This window comes from Microtus pennsylvanicus, chromosome 6, assembly GCF_037038515.1.
Source record: "Microtus pennsylvanicus isolate mMicPen1 chromosome 6, mMicPen1.hap1, whole genome shotgun sequence".
Lineage (NCBI taxonomy): Eukaryota > Metazoa > Chordata > Mammalia > Rodentia > Cricetidae > Microtus > Microtus pennsylvanicus.
Window position 1 is genome coordinate 100435880 of NC_134584.1, and position 20984 is coordinate 100456863.

The 20984-nt window shown below is 35.7% G+C and overlaps 1 protein-coding gene across 7 annotated transcripts in view; it reads right to left on the reverse strand.

The window, feature by feature from the left end:
* The window catches only part of Cdh8 (cadherin 8), a 349279-nt gene that overhangs the window by 23796 nt on the left and 304499 nt on the right, over positions 1-20984 (reverse strand). The gene's annotated exons all lie outside the window — the stretch shown is intronic.

Here is a 20984-nt window from a genome sequence, read left to right on the forward strand (position 1 = left end):
TCAGACTTTTCCCCAACATCTGACTCCGGGGTTTATTACTAAGACCTATTAGAACTCATGCTACACTAGCCACATTGAATTTTCAAATGATTCCTGACAACATAATACTCACCTCTGCTAAGAATATAAATTAGGAGAGTCACTATGGAAGTTAGTGAGATGTTTCCACACTAACACACCAAAGTGAAAATATTCCAAGAAAACCCAGTGACCAGTATAATGCTGTAAAACTGTCTAACAAAGGTGTGATAAAATTGACCCAACCACAGATCAGGAAAAACATAAAATAAAAACATAAGTAAGGGTTCTGAACTAATCACCAATGATTAGTCAAAGAGAGTTATTTCAAAAGAAGAGACAATTTTTTCTCTGAATGAAAATTCCACAGATATACTGAATCCATATAAAAAAGGTAAAATATTCCAGGATAATATATAAGTATCTAAAACCAGTATTTTGTTATTTATGAAAGGCCTTTTTATTAGTGTAAAATATATGACTCCCTGTTGTGGTTTGAATGAGAAGGGTTTCTATAGGCTTATATATTATAATGCTTGGTCATTAGGGGCTACCACTACTTGAGATGGATTCTGGTTGGATTAGGATGGCTATGTTGGAGGAAGTGTGTGTCTAGGGGTGGGCTTTGTGGTTTCAAAAGCCCAAGCCAGTCCAATTTTGTCTCTTCTTGCTACCTCTGGATTCAAACATACATACAACTCTCAACCACTTCTCAAGCACCACTTCTACCTATATGCTGACACACTCCACCATGATGAAAATGAACTAAACTTCTAAAATAGTAAGCAAGCCTCAGCTAAACGGTCACTGGGTTCTTCACACCAGTAAAACACTGAATAAGACACTGCCCTAGCAATGTTTTATGTAAGAGCAATGTCAGTATATACATATATCAATAAAGATGGTCACTGTGAAGACAAAATGTGTTAGTTTGAAGTATTTATATGCAAGTTGGTATAATATATAGTGACAGAATATAAACAGTAGAAAAATGGCAATGATTTTAATGAGACAACTATGGTTAGTAAATTAGCAGAAGGCATTGAAAAGAATCACAAATAATTATAAACAAAGAAATTTGAGTTATAACAATAAAACAGCTGTGAATTACTAAAAGTAAATTACTACACAGTAGACTTTAAACAGGGGATTATAAGTTTTATTTAAAATAAAAGTGAACTAAATCTGGGGGGATCAACTAACCACTAAAGGTCTTTTGAAACACCATATTGCAATCTAGTACTGTAGATGCCTCATCAAGATATACATACAAGGAAAAAATTTAAATGGAATCACCATATAATGAAGGAGATAGTACCCCAACTAGACAATCTTACCTCAGCAAATAAAGCCTCCAGTTCTAAGAATGTCTTATTTCTTGATGAGTCATTGGCCAATGGGATCCCATAAAACCATCCATACCTCACATGCCATTGTCAATACTCTTACATAACCTGATGGTGGGATCATATTACTGAAGACTAGACTTATGTCCTCAAACAGAGAAATAGAGCTTGCGGCCAACTAGAATGTTTATTTCTATAGACTGACCTTTATGATTCTAGAAAAAGTTTTGCATGCTACCAGAAGAAAGAAGTAATTACCAGTTTAATGTGAAGATAGTAAGGATACAAGAGTGAATATGGTCAAATTGTATAACATACTAGAATAAAAATGTCTTTTTTGAGGTACACTGCTACATATAATAAACAAATGTTAATTAGAAGATCCATCATTTCAATTTTCAATCATAAAATGTATAGACACAGAAAAATTATGTAAAATCATCCTCAAACTTGTACTTGAAAAAATACACCAAGAAAATACTAATCATAAACATCCTAGGGTGATTATATTAATATCAAACAAGATGGAATTTAGAACTATAATATTGTCAATAATAAAGAAGATAGTCTCATAACAATGAAAAGGTCAATTGAGTAAGAAGACAATAAAATTATATTAACAATTCCCAGGGGTATTTCTGGCAGCACTACAACTTGATTTTTCTTTTAGTAGCTAGATAAATTGAAAGAAGCAACAAATTGCCCTATCATTTAACAGAAGAATTCTATAGAAATCAACAACACTCATTCATGTTAAAAATTTAGGAAACTATGAATAGATTTTTTTTTTCTTCACTGAGGTGAACTCAACTATGAAAACATGTTTTGGTTGCTATTATACGTGTCAAAAGACTGTCTTTTACTTAAAATCCAACACCAAGCAAGGTGATCATTTAACTGTTTCTGCACTCTGCTTCCTACCCTACTTAGCGTAAGTCAGCATTAATAAAAACGTCAGATTAGATACGATGATGTACAGTGCCTCACTCCATGATGGGATGATGCTGCACATCAAAGATGCCCAGAGAAACATGTGAAGTTAGCATCCCCTCATGAACTTTCTCACAGTCTGCTGCCATGTGTACTCAGATGACCTTAAGAAATGGATGAGGAATTATTATTTTTTTTTATTATGGGAAGCTGTAACATTTTATACTGTGCCTAAGAGAGTGATAGCATAAGTTCAGTCATTTAGCAAACTTGGAAATAAATAGTTAAAATGTATGTTCATTTTAGTTTAATCATGTGCCAGGAATGATCAGTTTTGGGCTAGTGAGTTGGTTTAGACAATAAAAGTTCTTGTTGTCAAACATAGTGACCGAGATTGATCCCCCAAAATGTACACGATGGAAATAGAGAACTGATTACTCACTACGAGAATTTATTTTCTGGCCTGGGGTACTGGACAAACACACACACACGCACACACACACACACACACACAAAAAAAAAAAAAACAAAAACGAATACAAAAAAATAGCAAACTGTCACTTTAAACATCTCCCAGTTCACATAAACGAAAGTTCCTGCCTTTCCCATGTTCTTCTGAGATGGGCACATTGTTTCTTCTCTTTGAACTCCACTGATTCCTGTTTCAGAAAGTCCCTTCTGCACCTGACTCTGATCTCCTCATGATGTGAGATAAAGAGCCTGGCATAATCCCACACTGCTGACAGCTGTAACATGTCCTTGGCCCCTGTGAGAAACTACTATTTTTTTTTCCTTATTGGGTTTTTTTTCATTTATTTTTTAAAGTCTCTCCCACTGGCAATCGCAAGCTTTAATTCGCCTGATGTAAAGGGCGATTTCCTATAAGAACTCTTAAACTCAACATTGACTTATATAATACACTGGTACCTCTGCCGTATTCGAAATGGCATTGGCTGCCACTATTTTCAGTGGGTTCCTAATACTCTAACGAACACAAATCTTCACACATGAGTACAGGCATGCTTTCATCTATGGCTTTATATTAAGGATATCACTCTCTCCTCTTTTCAAATACTATGCTTAATTTAGGTTGGCAGTAATAGTTTTAATTTAAGACAATCATCATTGAGAATTTTGAATATTTCCATATTTTTGTTACTTTTCTCATATCTTTGAACATATGTCTGAGAGAAACAGCTTAATGAAGATCCTATCTGGGCTCCTGGCTTATGAGAGTTTATGTCCTATGTTGCAGGGTAGGTACAACAACAGCTTCTTCAAGTGACTGGACACATTGTTTCTGTAGTCAATGAGGAGAGAGGTAAATACTGGAGTATATCTGGCTTTGTGATTTCATTTGAGACCTACCGCCCATTTTCCTAAATGGCCCCAATTTCAAACTATCGACTACTACATATATATATATATATATATATATATATATATATATATATATATATATATATATATATATATAATTGAGAAAAGGAAAAAAAAGTTTGCCCCTACTCCCAGCCTCCCATTTCCCTCCCCCTCCTCCTTCCCTTCTTCCCCTCTCCCCAATCCTCTTCCCCTCCCTCTTCAGTCCAAAGAGCAGTCAGGGTTCCCTGCCCTGTGGAAAGTCCAAGGTCCTCCCTACTCTGTCCATGTCTAGGAAGGTGAACATCCAAACTGGCTAGGCTCCCACAAAGCCAGAACATGAAGTAGGATCAAAACCCCGTGCCATTGTCCTTGGCTTCTTATCATCCCTCATTGTTCGCCATGTTCAGAGAGTCCGGTTTTATCCCATGCTTTTTCAGTCACAGTCCAGAATAATTGGGATAGAAGAAGGAGAAGTACAGCTCAACGGTCCAGAAAATATATTTAATAAAATTATAGAAGAAAACTTTCCCAACCTAAAGAAGGATATTCCTTTGAAGGTTCAAGAAGCATACAGAACACCGAATAGACTGGACCAAAAAAAAAAGAAAACATCTCCTTGCCATATAATAATCAAAATACATATGTATATTTTAACATATAGATTTGTGCCACTGACAACTTGGTTCAAAAATGCATCTTTCTCCAGTGGCTAGTTTTTATGCAGAAATCCATAAGTAGTAAAAGTACTGAGAAGAAATCATTGCAAATGCTCAGTTATGAATGAATCTTCTGTATCAATCTTGTCTCATCCAAGGTAGTAGCATCACCGTAGAAGAGAGGTCTTAGAAAACATATAAGTTGGCAGATGGAGAGGAATACGGAAATGCTGACTTCTGGTATGACATGGTATCCCATACATTGGCTAACAGAAAGAATGATAACATTACCACCAAAAGAAATCGGCAAAAAACTCAATCTAGACAAAATTTCAGCATGGAATGAGGCAAGAGCCTCTGAAGCTCACACGTGAGTAGGCAGGATTAGTACCCTTTTGTTGCCTAGGGAGGGAGAGTCACTCTACTTTGGTTATGTGGCTTCTGGTGGGTTGCCCATGATCCAATATTTGACCCTGTATCCATACACAAATGGGCAGAATTAACTGGACTCAGGGGGCTATTAATAACAAAATAGTACAACTACTAAACCAAAAAAAGAATGGAATTATGGTATTAGCAGGGAGGGGAGTGTAGGAACAATCGGGAGTTAGAGGAGGTAATGGTGGAAGTTGGAGGGAAGCAATGCTGGATAGAGATAATCAAAATACATTATATATGTGTGTGTGTGTATATATATATATATATATATATATATATATATATATATATATGTATGGCAGTTTATAATAAATAAAACATCATTTAAAAATTGTCATGGATTAAAAAATTTCTCTAGAGAAAGAACCCCCTCAAGTTTCAGGAAATTCTATATTTAAAAGAAAAGAAAGGATATTCCCACAAGTCAGTAAGCCTATCCTGCTGTTTAACTCACCTTCTACAGTGGTAAAAAGCTTTTCAATCTTCTTTCTTTGTCAAAAAGTGAAGGTAGCAATCTCACCTGGGGAGGAGTGCAGCATTTGACTCTTAAAAGAAGTCATTTAGGTGGAAAACAATTTCTGGTAGTGTTTAATAGTTCATTAACTTTTATTAGTCAGATGTAATAAGAGTTTATTTAATAAGAATAAAGTACTTTTATTTTTAAATCAAAGAGAAAAATATTTAAAAATACAAAAATAATAATTTGGAAGGACAATAAAATGTGTCAGTGGGTTTTTTCTGGTGTTCATTCTGTATTTTAATTTTTTTTTTTATTTTCGAGACAGGGTTTCTCTGTAGTTTTTGGTTCCTGTCCTGGAACTAGCTCTTCTAGACCAGGCTGGCCTCGAACTCACAGAAATCCGCCTGCCTCTGCCTCCCGAGTGCTGGGATTAAAGGCATGCGCCACCACCGCCCTGCCCTGTATTTTTAATTTTTAAGCTCAATGAGAAGAGAAGAGAAAAGGATGCACGAGGAAAGCCTGAATCTAAAGTGGATGCTGAGAAGCAGGAGAGGACATAATTATCAGGTAGAAGAGGGTGTTGCAATGAGAAAGAACACAATTAGTGACCCTGAAAGGGAACACCTAATGTGGAGTTTACAATATTAAAGCGAAACAAAGAAGAGACCATTGTCTGGTTGTGTGTGTGTGTGTGTGTATGTGTGTGTATGTGTGTGTGTGTGTGTTTCCACACAAGTACCACAGAGGAATGACTGATTAGTTTCCGAGGTCAGATAGATAGGACAAATTCAGTATACTACCACTGTAGACAATGGTTTTTAGTGTCTGTAAGAACATTTGGAAGATTGAATGTTCAGGATTTTTTTTTTTATGTAGAATGAGAATAATTGTATCACTGATCCTTCAGGAGGATGGCATGCTACTAAATCAAAAAACACTTGCTCTCTCCTCATAATGGTATTTTCCAAACTAATTACCACCTTGTTCACTGGTATTAGAAGGAAAAAATATAGCTTGAATGCTTAGGCAATGATTCAAGTAATGAACATCATTAATTAGGGGATGTTTCTCTTTACTCTATTTTCATGATAGTAAAGATTTTATTTTGTTCATTTTCTTCACTTTATGTGTTTCTTGGCTTCTTACTCTGTATACAGCAATATTCCTAGCATTGATCACCTTAACTGCTCATTTGATTTTGCCTGTGCAAACAGACCAAAAGGGATATTGCAAATTACCTCCTGATTATGAAGTTCTTATTTGAAAAGCAGCAATTGGTTAGTATTCAAGTGTTACTTTTTTAGTGGTCCTCCTCTAGTTCTTTTAATTCTGGTACACATCATTAATTTGCTCAGATCACTAACTATTCCTGCTGGGTAACCTTCTACCTACCTACCCCAGGTCTTCCATTGTCTTATTTAGGCTTTTGAGCTCTATGCAGAAAGAATCAATCATCAAGAGTATTAAAGATGTTGTAGCAAGACTGATACCTGTGCTGGAAATGCTGCTTGAGTAGAGAAAAGGGAAAGATTTTTATTTGGAAGTCTTGAACCTGGAAACCACAACGGGCCTCGATGTTATGCTACTTTATGTTGTTGCAATGGATGTATTTTAGGTTAAGCTGATTAGAAATTAGAGGGTCACCCCTGCCTGTTATACTTCCCCTTTTGAGATATAAATTCTATAACTGTGCATAACCCCAAAGGGCTGTTGAGAGTATGGAAGAATTTTTTTTTCTTTTGACTTTCAAAGGACTTCAAGAAAAGAAGGTTCTGCTTCCTCGATGAATATACTGTTTTCTATATATACTGAGGACATGGAGAAAAGAAACCACACCACTACCTGTGAAAAAGAGGAAAAGCTCCATGCAGTTTCCCATGTCTGAAGGTATTTGTATTCCCTTATTGTTTACATTTCTACGGAGATATCCTTCTGAAATGACAGAAGGAATGTGCAACTTGAACAGTGTGGAATCCCTTTCACCCTTTCCCCACTGGGAGAGATTCTCTTTGGAAAACTTCAAATTGACTTGTTAAAAAAAAGTAAAACTCATTTAAGATATTTTTTTGTCTTTCTGTATTTAGAGACTCGGCCTTTCTCAACATTTATGCCCTAAATTATTGTCATTATCAAAGAGAATATTTTAAAATGGTAGAGATTCGGGAGTTGAGACATTAGTGAATTGAGTGAGCTTAAATTTCTTTTTAACTGTTGCTCAGCTTTTTCCACATATAATTCAGAGCCTAGCTGGAAGATATGAAAGCCTGAAGGACCGATTCTAAAAGTGGGAAACAGAATGCCAGGCGGGAATGTATATCTGCATGGACACTTAGACTTCTAGGTTGTTACGCAGTGTAGAGGTACTGTTCTCTATTTCCTTCGAAGTCTTGAGAAGCTGCTATCCTTCCTGTGACACAATATACAATTCTTTCATGAGCAATAACAATGTGAATGGATTTGAACACTGGCTCTTGTAAAGAGCTCCTTTAAAATAATGCCATTAGGTAAAAATAGCATGTTAATAAGGTATATACAGGACTTGTATAGGGAACACTAATTAATATAAGCCAAACTTCCTTCAAACATCTTTACCTACTTCGACTTAAGATTCTGTATTCCACCCTTGCTGCTTTACTCTTGACCATTAGCAGTAATTACCTAACCCCACATACTGAGCTTTTCACAATAATGACTCCCATGGATCATCACAGAGAAAGCAGAGATGCCAGAAAGTGAAATAAAGCAGTAAGCCTGGCTGGAAATAGTGACCTTTACTTCCAGCACTGAGGAAGCAGACACAGGAAGATGTTAGTGGCTTCAGCCACTCTGATATACAAAGTGAGTTCTGACTAGCTATGCATTCACGGCATACCCTTATCTCAATAAAAAAAATATTGTTAATTTTAAGAAAGGTTCATAAGTTAACAAGTGAAGTCTATTACGATTGGAGAATCTTTTCTTAAGCAATGATAAAAAATGAGAAGATATTTGGTGTAACAAAATATTTAATCTTCTCGATACATATTGATAAAGATGATATTGTGAAAATGGTTTATTGCTGTGGATATTTACAGCTAATGACTGAACTTTGAGAACTTAACGAACTCATCCAATGTTGTCCTTAACAAGGTTACATGTAAATTCAATAGTAATGCAATCTATATTTGACTGTCTCCTGTTTTAATGCCATATCCATTAACTATTTTCACTTAGCATGTGTGTTTAAACATTATACTGTTCGACCATAGCAGGTGTGTGTAATTCAAATGCATAGGAGCAAGGGTGGATACTACATTTATGTTGAAGAGTTAGCTTTCGAAGATTTGAACTGACATTTTGGCAAGGCAATACCTTTCTTTGAATATGATCAAGTTTCCTAGCACTAGACTATCTTGGAGGAAGTATTCTAACTCTTAGACGCACTGCCAAAAATGAGGTATACATAAAATAATGTTTCTCTCATCTTGACTGTTGGGTGTTTGTATTGATCAGTGTTTAAATTTTTGTTGCTACTCTTTCTTAAATCCTAGAATAACTTGACAACTTGTGATCAGTTATGAACTTTCTCACTAAATGAATTTTTTTTGCACATAGATGATCCCACAATGGTTTGTTCTATCTATATAAATTTTTACATGAGAAAACTGAGTTTCTCATGTAAAAGATGAAAGAGCACCATCTTTATTAATGTTATAAATAGGGATGATTATCAAAATTTGGTCAGTATTTGTAGAAAAGGAACTATAAAATATTTATGTTTTTCAATAAATATAGATGTGTTTACAGCTTCTATTGATTAATCACTTTAGTTGAATCTCTCTGGCCTTCTGGTCTTTCCACTTAGGTTTTTCTTCCTCCCACCCTTAGGTCAAGTAACATGTTCATTAATAGGATTTTGTGCCAATTTTGAGATTAATGTTCAATCTAAGAAACTTCTGAGTTAGAATAAACATGTCTCTACAGTTCGTAATTGGAGAATCTGAGATTCAAAATAGAAATGTTTATTAAACATGGGTATAGGTCATCTTTCTAGGCTTATACTTCGCAGCCTGGCATTTCCTCAAAGTCTCTTTTGAGATAGTAATCTCCACTTGCCTCTCACTCTACAATCTGGTAGCAATAGGATTGCTTTTGTATCTGGCTGTCTGGTGAAGTAACTCCCTATCTTTCGTTGGTTCCGGACCATATCCTGTCACCTGGGTAGCTCAAACACCTTTGTTATGCACACTCTCCTTGCAGAAGCTTTCCTTAGACTTTTCCTTCAGAGTTGAACCCCTGACCTCTCCAGCTGCGTTATACTCAAAAACTGTTGATGCTTTGCTCATTGCCTCAGTAATCCATTATCTATTTCCAATTCCCTAGTTAAGCAGATTCCCAAGCTAACTTCAGGAAGGACTGAGAAATTGCTGAACAAAACCTTATCATATTACTAATTGCTATTGATGTCACTGACACGAATTTTGAATATACATCTTTATAATTTTCTTTCCTTCCCCAGTTCTATTTCCCTGGATTGAATGGACCATCATGACTTTAACTTCTATAAAATTTAACTAAGGAATCACATCTTAGAAATTCAAACCAGACAGGCCACACATTGCTAGAAGAGCAGGTAGCCTATCTGCAAATCTTCTAAGCTTTCTTTTTCCCCCAGCACCAATTCCTCAGGTTCTTCCCTAGTGCTGCAACAGAATACCACCTTCAGGCTGCCTTTCCCTCTGCCCACAGCTTCAGTAAATCTCAAGGACCATCCCCTCCTGAACTGCCTTCCACAACTCTCAGCTGCGTCCTGCCCCATCAACTACAAAATAAGGACACATGCTTGGTGTCCCTGTGAACACACCACTCCAGTAGGCTAGTAAAACAGGCAGCATAGAGTCATCACAACCACAAAAAGTCAAGAAGAGAAACCAAGGATAAAACCATCTACCTGACAAAGACAAGCCTATAAATCAGCACCTAGACTTCTATAATCATCCAAAACCCCAGATGCTATGATGCTAGCATCATAAGAATGCTAAGAATACAATCAAAAAGATCCAGGGAATTAGGTCTCTACTAGAACCCTGCTATCTTACTACAATAGGCCCTGAATATTCCAAAAGTGTTGAAGTATAAGAAAAAGACTTTAAAGATAACTATATGAGGTTGATAGATGTCTGTAAAAAGGAAATGAATAAATTCCTTAAAAAATTAGGAACACACACACAAACACAAAAAATGGAGGAAAATTAATAAACCCCTTAAAAAGAGATAGTAAGAATCAAAAGGAGTGAAAAGGAAATTAATAAAACTGTTCAAGACCTAAACATGAAAATGGAAACAATAAAGAAAACACAAACTAAGGGATTAATGAAAATGAAAAATTTAGGAATTTTAACAGAAAATCCCAGGAAAAACTTCACCAAAAGAATACAAGAGATAGAAAAGAAAACCTCAGACATTGAAGATACAATAAAATAAATGAATATATCAGTCAAAGAAAATGTTTAATCTCAAAAATATTCTAGACACACAGCATCCAGGAAATCTGTGGTACCATGAACATTTTCTAAGAGTGATAAATATGTAGAAAATAGTTCTAAGGATGATAGCATTTTATATAAGAATAGAATCCCAGAATAAAGCCCACAAAATACATTCAAAAATCATAGAAGAAAATTTTCTTATGCTAACAAAGGAGAGTCCCATAAAAATATAAGAAGCACACAGACCAAAACTAGATTGGATCAGAATAGAAAGACCTCTCAGCACATAATAATCAGACCACTGAAGGAAGAGCAAAGGAAAAATATGAAAAGATGCAGTGGAAAAAAAATAAGTAACATATAAAGGCAGAGACATTATAATTACATATGATTTCAAAATTGAGACTCCAAAAGCCAGAAGGGCCTAGATAGATGTGCTGCAGGCTCTAAGATACCAGAGATGACAAGCTATACTCGACAAAACTTTCAATTAACATAGATGGAGAAAATAAGAGTGTGCATCACAATATCAAATAAACAATAATGATCTACAAATACAGCTGTATATACAGTAGGTGCTAGAAAGAAGCGTTCAGTCAAAGAAGGCTAGCTACACACATAAAAAAAACACAGGAAATAAAACAGGATCCATCCTCTACAACATCAGAAAACCACACCTCAACATCAAGAATAGATACCACCTCATGTTAAAGGGTTGGAAAAAAAAATTAAAAGCAAATAATACTAAGAAGCAAGCTGGTATAGTTGCTTTGATATTTGAAAAAATATATATATTTCAAATGAAAACCAATAAGATGAGATAGAGAATATCACTACATACATATCAAAGAAAAATTCCATCAGGATGATATTTTAATTTTTAACATCAAAACCCAAATACAGGGGCAACCAGTTTTGTAAACAAACACACAGAACAATACTACTACAGCTTATATCAAATATTGAACTTCATATACTGATAGTGGGGGACTGCAGTATCTCACTATCACCAACAGACAGGTCATCCAGATAAAAAACTAAACAGAAAAATACTGGAACTAAAAGATATGAACAAAATGGACTTAAAAGACATCTATAGAATATTTCTCCCAAACAAAAGAATATATAGCTTTTTCTCTGCCACTCATGGGACTTTTTTCTAAACAGGTCACATATTCAGTCACAAAGCAAATCTCAACATATACAAAAAAATAACTCCCGGCATCCTATCTGACAACCATGGATTAAAGCTACGTATCAACAACAAGAGAAAACTTACCATCCCGTGGAAACTGAACAACAGAATTGAAAATCAGTCAAGACAGAAATAATCAAAGAAATTAAAGACTTTCTAGAATCCAACAGAAATGAATAGACATCATACCCAAACTTATGGCTTATAATGAAAGCAGTGCTAAGAGGAAAGTTGATAGCACTAAGGACAACATAAATAAATTGCATTAAAGAGGGGTTTCAATTTGATTCCATTGATCCATGTATCTGTTTTTATGCCAATACCAAGCTGTTTTCATTACTATAGCTCCGTAGTAGAGTCTGAAGTCAGGGAATGGCTTAATGTCATCATAGATCCTACATCTACTGATGTAGTAGATTAGTGCTGCTATATCGTAACTGATGGAAGCAGATACAGTGATCCACAGTCAAACACTGAATCAAGCTTTCAGAGTTCAGTTGAAAAAAAAAAAAAAGGATGGGGGATCATACAAGAAAAGGTAGGTCAAGATCATGATTGGGAAAAATCACAGAGACAATTGTTCTGAGTTAATGAGAGCTCACAGACCCTGGACTGACAGCTGGGGGACCTGCATGTGATGGAACAAGGTCCTTTGAATGTAGGGGACAGTTATGTGGCCTGAAGTATTCGGAAGGCCTCCTACAGTGGGTCCAGGACTTACCACAGATTCCTGAACTAACTTTTTGGAGCTCATTCTGTATGGTGGAATGCCTTGCTTAGCCTTGATGCATGGAGAAGAGACTTGGCCCTGCCTCAATTTAGTATGCCAGACTTTTTTTTTTGACTCCCTGAGGGAGGCCTTACCCTTTCTGAGGAGTGGGTGGGGGATGGGATTGGGGAGGCGGGGGAGGTGGGAGAAGGAGAGGGAGGATAACTCAGGATGATATGTAAAATGAAAAAAAATATTTTTAAAAAGTTAAATTGTAAATGTCTTATACTGGCGACTTAACAGGACATCTGAATGCTCTAGAACAAAAAATAAATAAATAAATAAATAAATAAATAAAAAGTGGATCTAGAGGAAGTGTATCATGACATTAAACTTCATCTCCCTCATTCAGTAGAGTATCTTTCATGATGAACCACAGAAAAAGCATGTAGTCACGTTGTGTTAAGTGCTTATAGATGATTAAAATTAACAGGAAGTTATAAAAGATAGCATGTGTAATGTGTGGCTATAAGACTCTAAACAACATAGCATTTAAAAAATTCAATTTATGTACACGTACTCTTTCAATCAGTAGTTTTTGGGCAAATTGATCAACACCTTGGATCATCAATGACTCAATATTAATATCTAGAATGTTAGGAGAATTAGCTTAAAGATGAACTTTCCCAGGCAATATTTGAGTGATAGTCTTTCTGTTGATATAAATTTCAGCGTTCTCACACAAGCATGATGACTACTTCATAGGTCCATGAGCATCCTTTTGTCAGAGGATCATCTCTAAATATCTATACATTTTATGAAGCTGACAGTTGCCTGTTTCTCATAAACACTTCCTACTACTGTGCACCGTAGACACAATTTGATTGATCCATCACTGAAGCCTTCTCTTTATAAAACGAAGCATACTGTCTTGTCTTCTACATTTATGTCTTCAGCAAGTATGGAAACAGAATTCTTATTTTCTTAAGCCTGCTGGAACTTTCCTATACCCCAACACATATAAAACACACAGACATGTGTGTATGTGTGTGTGTGTGTGCCTACACACTAGACTACATCCAATTGTTACCAGTTAAGAACTTTTTTGATTGAAGCATAGATTCTTCTTTGCCTGATATGTCTCCCATTGTGAAGATTTAATCTACCCTTTTTGAACCTTTATTGTTTTGTATCGTTTTTTTTTTCTGTCTTCCTCTGGAGAAAATTGTTGTTCAATAATGAACAGTTTTCTTATGTATTTTCTGCAACAAAAAAATTATAATAGATCTCTCCACAACTATGTGTCATAGGAATGTACTGCTAGATCTCTCCACATCTCTGCTTCAGAACAATAAGCCACTACCTAGAGTTTTTAAATAAGAATGATTCTTGCTTGAACATAGGGAACAGTAAAGAATGACTAGGTTTTCCTTTCGCTATACTTGGCAGTCTTATATAATCTTGTGAACATACATATTCTACCTTTCCAAAGGATCAGATGCATATAAGAAAATCATTCCTTCTGACCTGTCATAATATATGTCAATATATGTCTGCACTTTTTCTTCTAGCAGAACCTAACCACATAGAAAGGGGTAACACATTAATTGATTTTTCACCAGATATGCATGGTAAGTAAGTCCCTAGTGCTAAAGACTACATGTGTTGAATACAGGGCACCAAGAAATCAATCTTAACTTGAACTTAACGCTCCCTCTCTGGTAGTAACATTCAAGTTCCGGAAGGTGCCATACTGGAAAAATCATAGTCTTACCAAGCTGTAGACACAGCATGGGACAATACCACTCTGCCGGTGGGTGAGATATAGCCAATTGTTGCAATAACTCTATGGGATGGAAAGGGATAACCTGAGATATTTCTTATTTGATTTGAGACCTGCTCCACAGGAAAAACTGTGTTTTCTGCACCATAAAACTGGTGATAAAACTCACATGGCTAAGAGGCTTCAGGTTGTGGGGAAGAGGCCACAGGTTGTGGGGGATGTGTGAGCTGAGTAAGATCTACAGTTTTTTTTTTTCTAACTAGCTATATAGCTTAACTGCTTTGGATATTTTCAGGAGCATACCAATAGACTAGTATTGCTCTCACTTAGGCAAAGATGCTTCTGTGCACTAGAAGGAAGTTCACAGAAAAAAAATCACAATTGGTCAATGTATTACAAATATATAACTGTTGAATATTCATCCCTAAACAGGACAACTGTATTACTCCCTTCAAACCAAAGAGACTATTGAAAATGAGGGTTGGTGAGCAGAAAGAATGTTAGAGCCAGAAGATAGGAAGAGCTCTATGAAACTTCTTCTTCTGGACACCACATGTCCCTTCTAATGAAGAGTGTAAATACCATGTACAAGGCATTTCTACGATGGGGCCTTTCAACATGTAGGCATGGATGTGGCTGGTGTGGGTTGGTGATGTTCATGAGGCCCCAGACATATTGGAAGATATAGTACCAATGAATGGTTTTCAAATGAGGAAATATCATTTATCTCAGTGGTGTAGCTACTGGTAAACTGTCCACAGTTCAGTTCATAACCCTCTGCAAGTAGCCATAAACACAATGGGATTTGGGAGAAGCTTGGAATCAGGAAATGAAGTAGTTTGAAGGAAGGAGATCAGTCACCATTATCAAGGGTAAATGAGGTAATGGTGAGGGAATATAATTAGAATACATTGTTTACATGGATGCATGGAATCTTCAAAAATGGTGTTAAATTTTTTTAAAGTAATTAAATTAGACATGTAAAATTAAACATGAAAAGGAAACATTCATAACATAATTCTCAAATAGAAAATGATTCTTTGATCTACTTAAATTTTTGATAGCCTATTATTTATTTAATTTTGGGATACTTTGTTTTCCAGAATAACCAACTAATAAAGACATCAGTACTTTAAAATAGGACACAGTTTTAAATACCTTCTAAGTCTAATATTTCCTCTGAAACCTGATGGAGAAAATGGTGAAAAGGAAATTAGGGTACTGGAAGCAATTGCTGGAACAGCAGCCCCTCTTAGTAAAACATATGAAAGTGATGAAACTCTACAATAGACAGGATAGATAGTAAATCAATGTACAGAATAGCAAAACCATAATGAAAAATATCTTTGGTAACAGAAAAATTTCTCAGGGTTCTTCTGTCCTACTTGGGAGTTTTGTTAGTTCGTGTTAATTGTAGGAAGTAATTGGTTTCTTTATTATATTTGAATATATGCGTATAAGGGATATTGATCATAGTTACCCCGTCTGTTATCTTTGCTTATCTACCTATAAGAAAAATGACTTTTTACAAAATAATTATAATGGTGACTGTGATCAAAGCATACTATATACATCTATGAAACCTATCATATAGACAGTGGAAGCCATTTTTTGTACAAGTAATATGCACTTATAAATATGTCATGAGTTTGCAGACTTTGGTGGAATATTTTGTAGACAAAATGCTAAAAGTGTTAATTGGCTTATTTAAAAAAGAGACAGGCTGAACTTCAATGACAAAAAGAATTATTCATTTTAGAAGCCTAATTTAATGAATTTTACTATGGATTCCTAGTTTAAAAACCCAATCACTTACTCACTAATCCTGTCTTTCAATGAAGGAAATGATTCTCACAGTACATGCTGTCTAGGACAGAAATCAACAGACATAAGGACAAAGTGCAGCGGGACCACCTGTTTGCATAGGTCCAGTTGTGAAAGTTTACATAGGTTCCGTATCACTGGAAGCAGGCAAAATAGACTTAGTAGTGAGAAGGGAGCTTATACGCCTTTTCTATATCCATATAAAAATTGTGCCCACTCATACATAGCACAAAATGAGATAAATTTTAAATCTCTGGAGATTATACTAAGACATCTAAAACACTTTCAGATTAAACTTCTAGATCTTCCTTACAGTCTGGTCCCATAAAGGAATTTTAAGCACTCTGAAGACCCTGTTGCTCTATTGTTATTAAGTGAGTTATTTGTAAAACAACACTTGCTGAGGACAGCAGGCATGTGCGAGGAGCTAGAGCAGCCCTAAAGGAAAGATGAAGATCAATGAAGTAGGATATATGGGAATAAAATGAACGCCCGCCAGCCTTACAGATACACCTAAATAGTCTGCAGCAGACACTTGGTACAGAAAGGGCACATTCTACTTGTCAGGCATCTCATGTCTTATCATCAACTTCAACAATCAAAGTACTGAGCAATGAATAAATGCTATCTATGATTACACATCAAACGCCATAGCAACAGCTTAATCTTATTATCACACCTAATTTTGAGGCATCAACACAAATTCAAAAATAAGGCAGCAAACCCCAAAGTCGTTAAAAAATGAATTCAGTGGGTGCTATTCTGATCCGATGATCTAAAACCTAAGTTTTCATTCATATGTGTTTGTTTGTTTACTTGTTTACTTATTTTCTATTTTATCAAGCCGTTTGGCTCTGGCAGAGAAAAGTATCCATTCCTCACTGTTCCTTGGCACGAACAGTATAGACATTGACTACGGGTTGGCCTACGTTGTTCAGAGTCTTACAGAAGACACAGTGGGAGTGTAGAGAAGTGGGTTCACTCTACACATTGTGTTCCAGTTTGAACCAAATTGAGTGTGAAGTATCTTTTCTTGCCTAGAATATACTAGTAAGTTGATAGCGGGACAGAACCTCTTAACTTGTTTTCATATTATTATTGCTGGTCATTTTGGGGGTAATGAGAACTGGTTATATTATGGATTCTGGGTAATGGATTCTTTGCCTCACAAATATTTCAAACACAGATGCTTCATATGTGTGTAATATAATAAGAAAGGACATTGAAAATCTTAGTCTGACAAAAGAATTATAGAAGGAGTCAAAGTAACCAGAATACATTATCTGCAGACATAGTGATGCCATGATAAAACCTGTTTCTAGGCATTATTAATAAATGCTAATTTTTGATGAGTGTATGGTTGAGATATATATAGAATGTTTTCATCCTGGAAAAATTCATAGAGTTGGTACTACTGGGAGTTGAGAGAAATAAAACCAAAACCAAATGAAACAAAACAAGACAAAAATCAGATAAGATGTGAAAGTGATTCTGTAATCTCTTTAGTTCAAAAAGTTATCTGCATATTTAAATGACAGAGTGAAATGTCCTGTTTTAGGGAATGCATAAATAGAGAACATTCACACATTTGCGCAGCCTTCAAATGAGGTTGACTACATTCAAGTTAATTGCTAGTGTCCTCTAATATTAGAAGATCGGTGTGCACCAGCATTCTTGATCCAACTGTGAAATCATGATCCATTATCAATGCATCCTGGATTAGAGAGGCAGCTCCAGCTTTAATTCCTTGATGTAGACAAGACAATAAATAATTTATAAAATCAACATTTCTTCTTAGCAATATTCAGAAAACAAACTCACACCCAAAACCAACATTGCTATAGTCAAAGAAAAAAATAACGTTTGAATAAAGACTAATGCAGCTTTCAAAGTATTTCTTAAACTGGTTTATGATCTCTGAGATGCATAGGCACTGAAGGATTTGTGGATGTTTCGAAATGACCTGCTTTTCATCGACATCAGATTTTTGATCTATCTACAGAAAACAATGGATTGATAGCTGCTATCAAATTTGATAGCAGATTCTGATACAAAAAAATGTTCGTGCTGTGAAATTTGAGCTGCCTGTCACTTACATTATATTATGTCACATCTCACAATGACATACTGCCATGTAATACAATGTAGATCACAATTTAGACAACTGCAATTCATAACTAAACAAGAGAGTCGTTTCTTTCCAAAAGGTTTCCCAGGGAAAGGGAAGGAATCCTTTCACTAAGGTCATCCACAGCATTGATAACACTGGCCTACCCATGCTGCCTACCTCACTCTGTATTTACTGAATCTGACTTTCACTTAAAAACGTCCTTCCTCTGCCTCTTCTGACTGCGATGAAGCTAATCAAGGCATTCCAGTAGACAGATAGGACTTAGTAGCAAAGGGCTTATGGTAGCCTAAAAGATGAGTGTGAATTAAAGGCTCATTCACTTTTGCAAAGCTATGGATAAATGGTCTTAAAAGATGATGTGCCTATGAAACCACTTCATTGGAAGCATAAATTTTCATGGGAACTGTGAGCTGCTATCCAGTATCTACTTTTTCATAGCCAGGTTACATCCAGAGAACAATTATCACAATGGAATAGCTGATCAGTTAGGTCAGTTCCATAATTTAGTCCTAGTCCAAACAAGCCATGCTTTGCAGAGCTGATACAGCATATATGATAGACAAGTCTTCTCATTTTATAGGATGAGCCATGTGATGTATGCAGATCTTCCCATCTGAAAGCAAGCATTTGTGCTCTTTAGCAAGTAAGTATGTGACCAAAAGTAGAGGGTGAGGGAAAGACCACATCCTGAAACATCCCTCCACCACACGGTACCAAGCGTTAGAAAACCTCCTTAAGCATTGCATATATTTGGTTCTAAAGCCCATTTCTATTTATGGTATAGATATTTTAAATAGGAATTCTACAACTTACAAGTTTAGCTTGGTGAATTCTTTGTTCTCTCTAGTGTCCTTTGAGGAAAGCTCTTCTGGATGCAGCTACGTTAAATGCTTTCACTTATTTTTCTTCAGTCACAGTGATCATTTTTGGAAGCTAGTCATTGAAAATTGTCTGCTCTGATTCTATCATTCTATCATGCTTTAAACATTTCTGTCCTTTCTCACAATCTCTCTCTCTCTCTCTCTCTCTCTCTCTCTCTCTCTCTCTCTCTCTCTCTCTGTCTGTGAATATGTGAAAGATGAAAACTATAAGCACTATAAGCCCGTATGTATAATTCTAGACTTGCACCCATGGCTATTTATGAGATTCCCACTTTCTTCAACTTTTATCTGAATCATAAGTTTTCCCTTTATGCTATGTCTTCTGTATTCCACAGTAATGTAATTTTTTTTTTTGCTTCTATAATCTTAACACCAAATAGACAAAGAGGTGAAGCTCTCAAGGATTCTGGAGCTCATTAGGAAATGATAACCTCTCCCTGTTAATCATTATGAGTGTATTTTAGAAGCAGTCTTTGGAGTTACACTGGGTCACTAAATAGAATTTGCAGCATTCGTAACATGGAATTTTCCTCTTATAACCTGAGCATTCCTGTGGAAGGAATCACAACCCATGTAATGAAGCCATTTAGCAACCTGATGCTCTGTAGGAAGACAATCAGAGGTGGCGATATTTAAGGCCTGACTCTTTATATCACCTGATTTTATGTCAATTTGACATAAACTAGAGACAGTTAAAAGAAAGAAACTTCAATTAAGAAAATGTCTCCAAAAGGTAGAAATGTAGGCAAACAAGTAGGGAATTATCTGAATTAGTGATTGATGGGAAAGACTCAGTTGTGGGCGGCACCATCCCTGAGTTGATAGTCCTAGGTTCTATAAGAAACAAATGAGCAAGCCATGAGGAGGAAACCAGTAACCAACATCCTTCCATGGTCTCTGCATCAGCTGCTTCCTCCACACTCCTACCTGGTTTGAGTCCCTGCCTTGTCTTCCAACAATGAACTGTGACTTGGAATATCAAACCAAATAAACCTTCTTCCCCAAAATGCTTTTGGTCATAGTGTTTCATCACAGCAATAGAAACTCCAAGACAGTAGTTTATAAGGTTGTTTACATTTGATTTTGGAAATTCCTATGCCATTTTACCCCTTTAAATATAAACCTACTTAATTGTTGAAATTAAAGTATAGTAAGATTAAAAGGGAATATTTCAAAATAATATTCCTGAGCTATTGTGATTTTTTTCAAACATATTCCTAACATAAGTCACTAACTGTTTTTCCTCATACAAGGATGTTTTATTAGGTTCCACATGGATTATTGTTAAGCACATACTCAGATTATTGCCAGTATATATTTATTCTACAAATGATGTGTTTCATGTGAAGTGTGTGTGTGATGTAATTAACCTATATTCAAATTCCTATTGTTTTGTTTTTGGCACCTACCTTTAATCTACTTCTTTTCAGATAGTTCTACCTGTACTTTTCTTATACACACACACACATATATATGCACATAAAACTAAATGATTAAAACACAAAAAATATGTCAGTTTCAAAAGATATGGATGAGACAAGAAATCAGATATCCACACTCATTAAAAACACCCCTACCTTCTGTAAATAGCACTGTACTCTTAAGAATCCACCCCCCAAAAAAAATTATCAGATGCTAAAACTCCTAGTCATGCGCTAAAACCTATGATTCATAAATGCTTCAATGATCCATTTCCATGAGATCCTTGTATAAGTAAGATTTGAATTTTATGATCTCTGCCTTCATTTAATATTGGAAATTGTACTTTGAGAGTTGGCCTGGA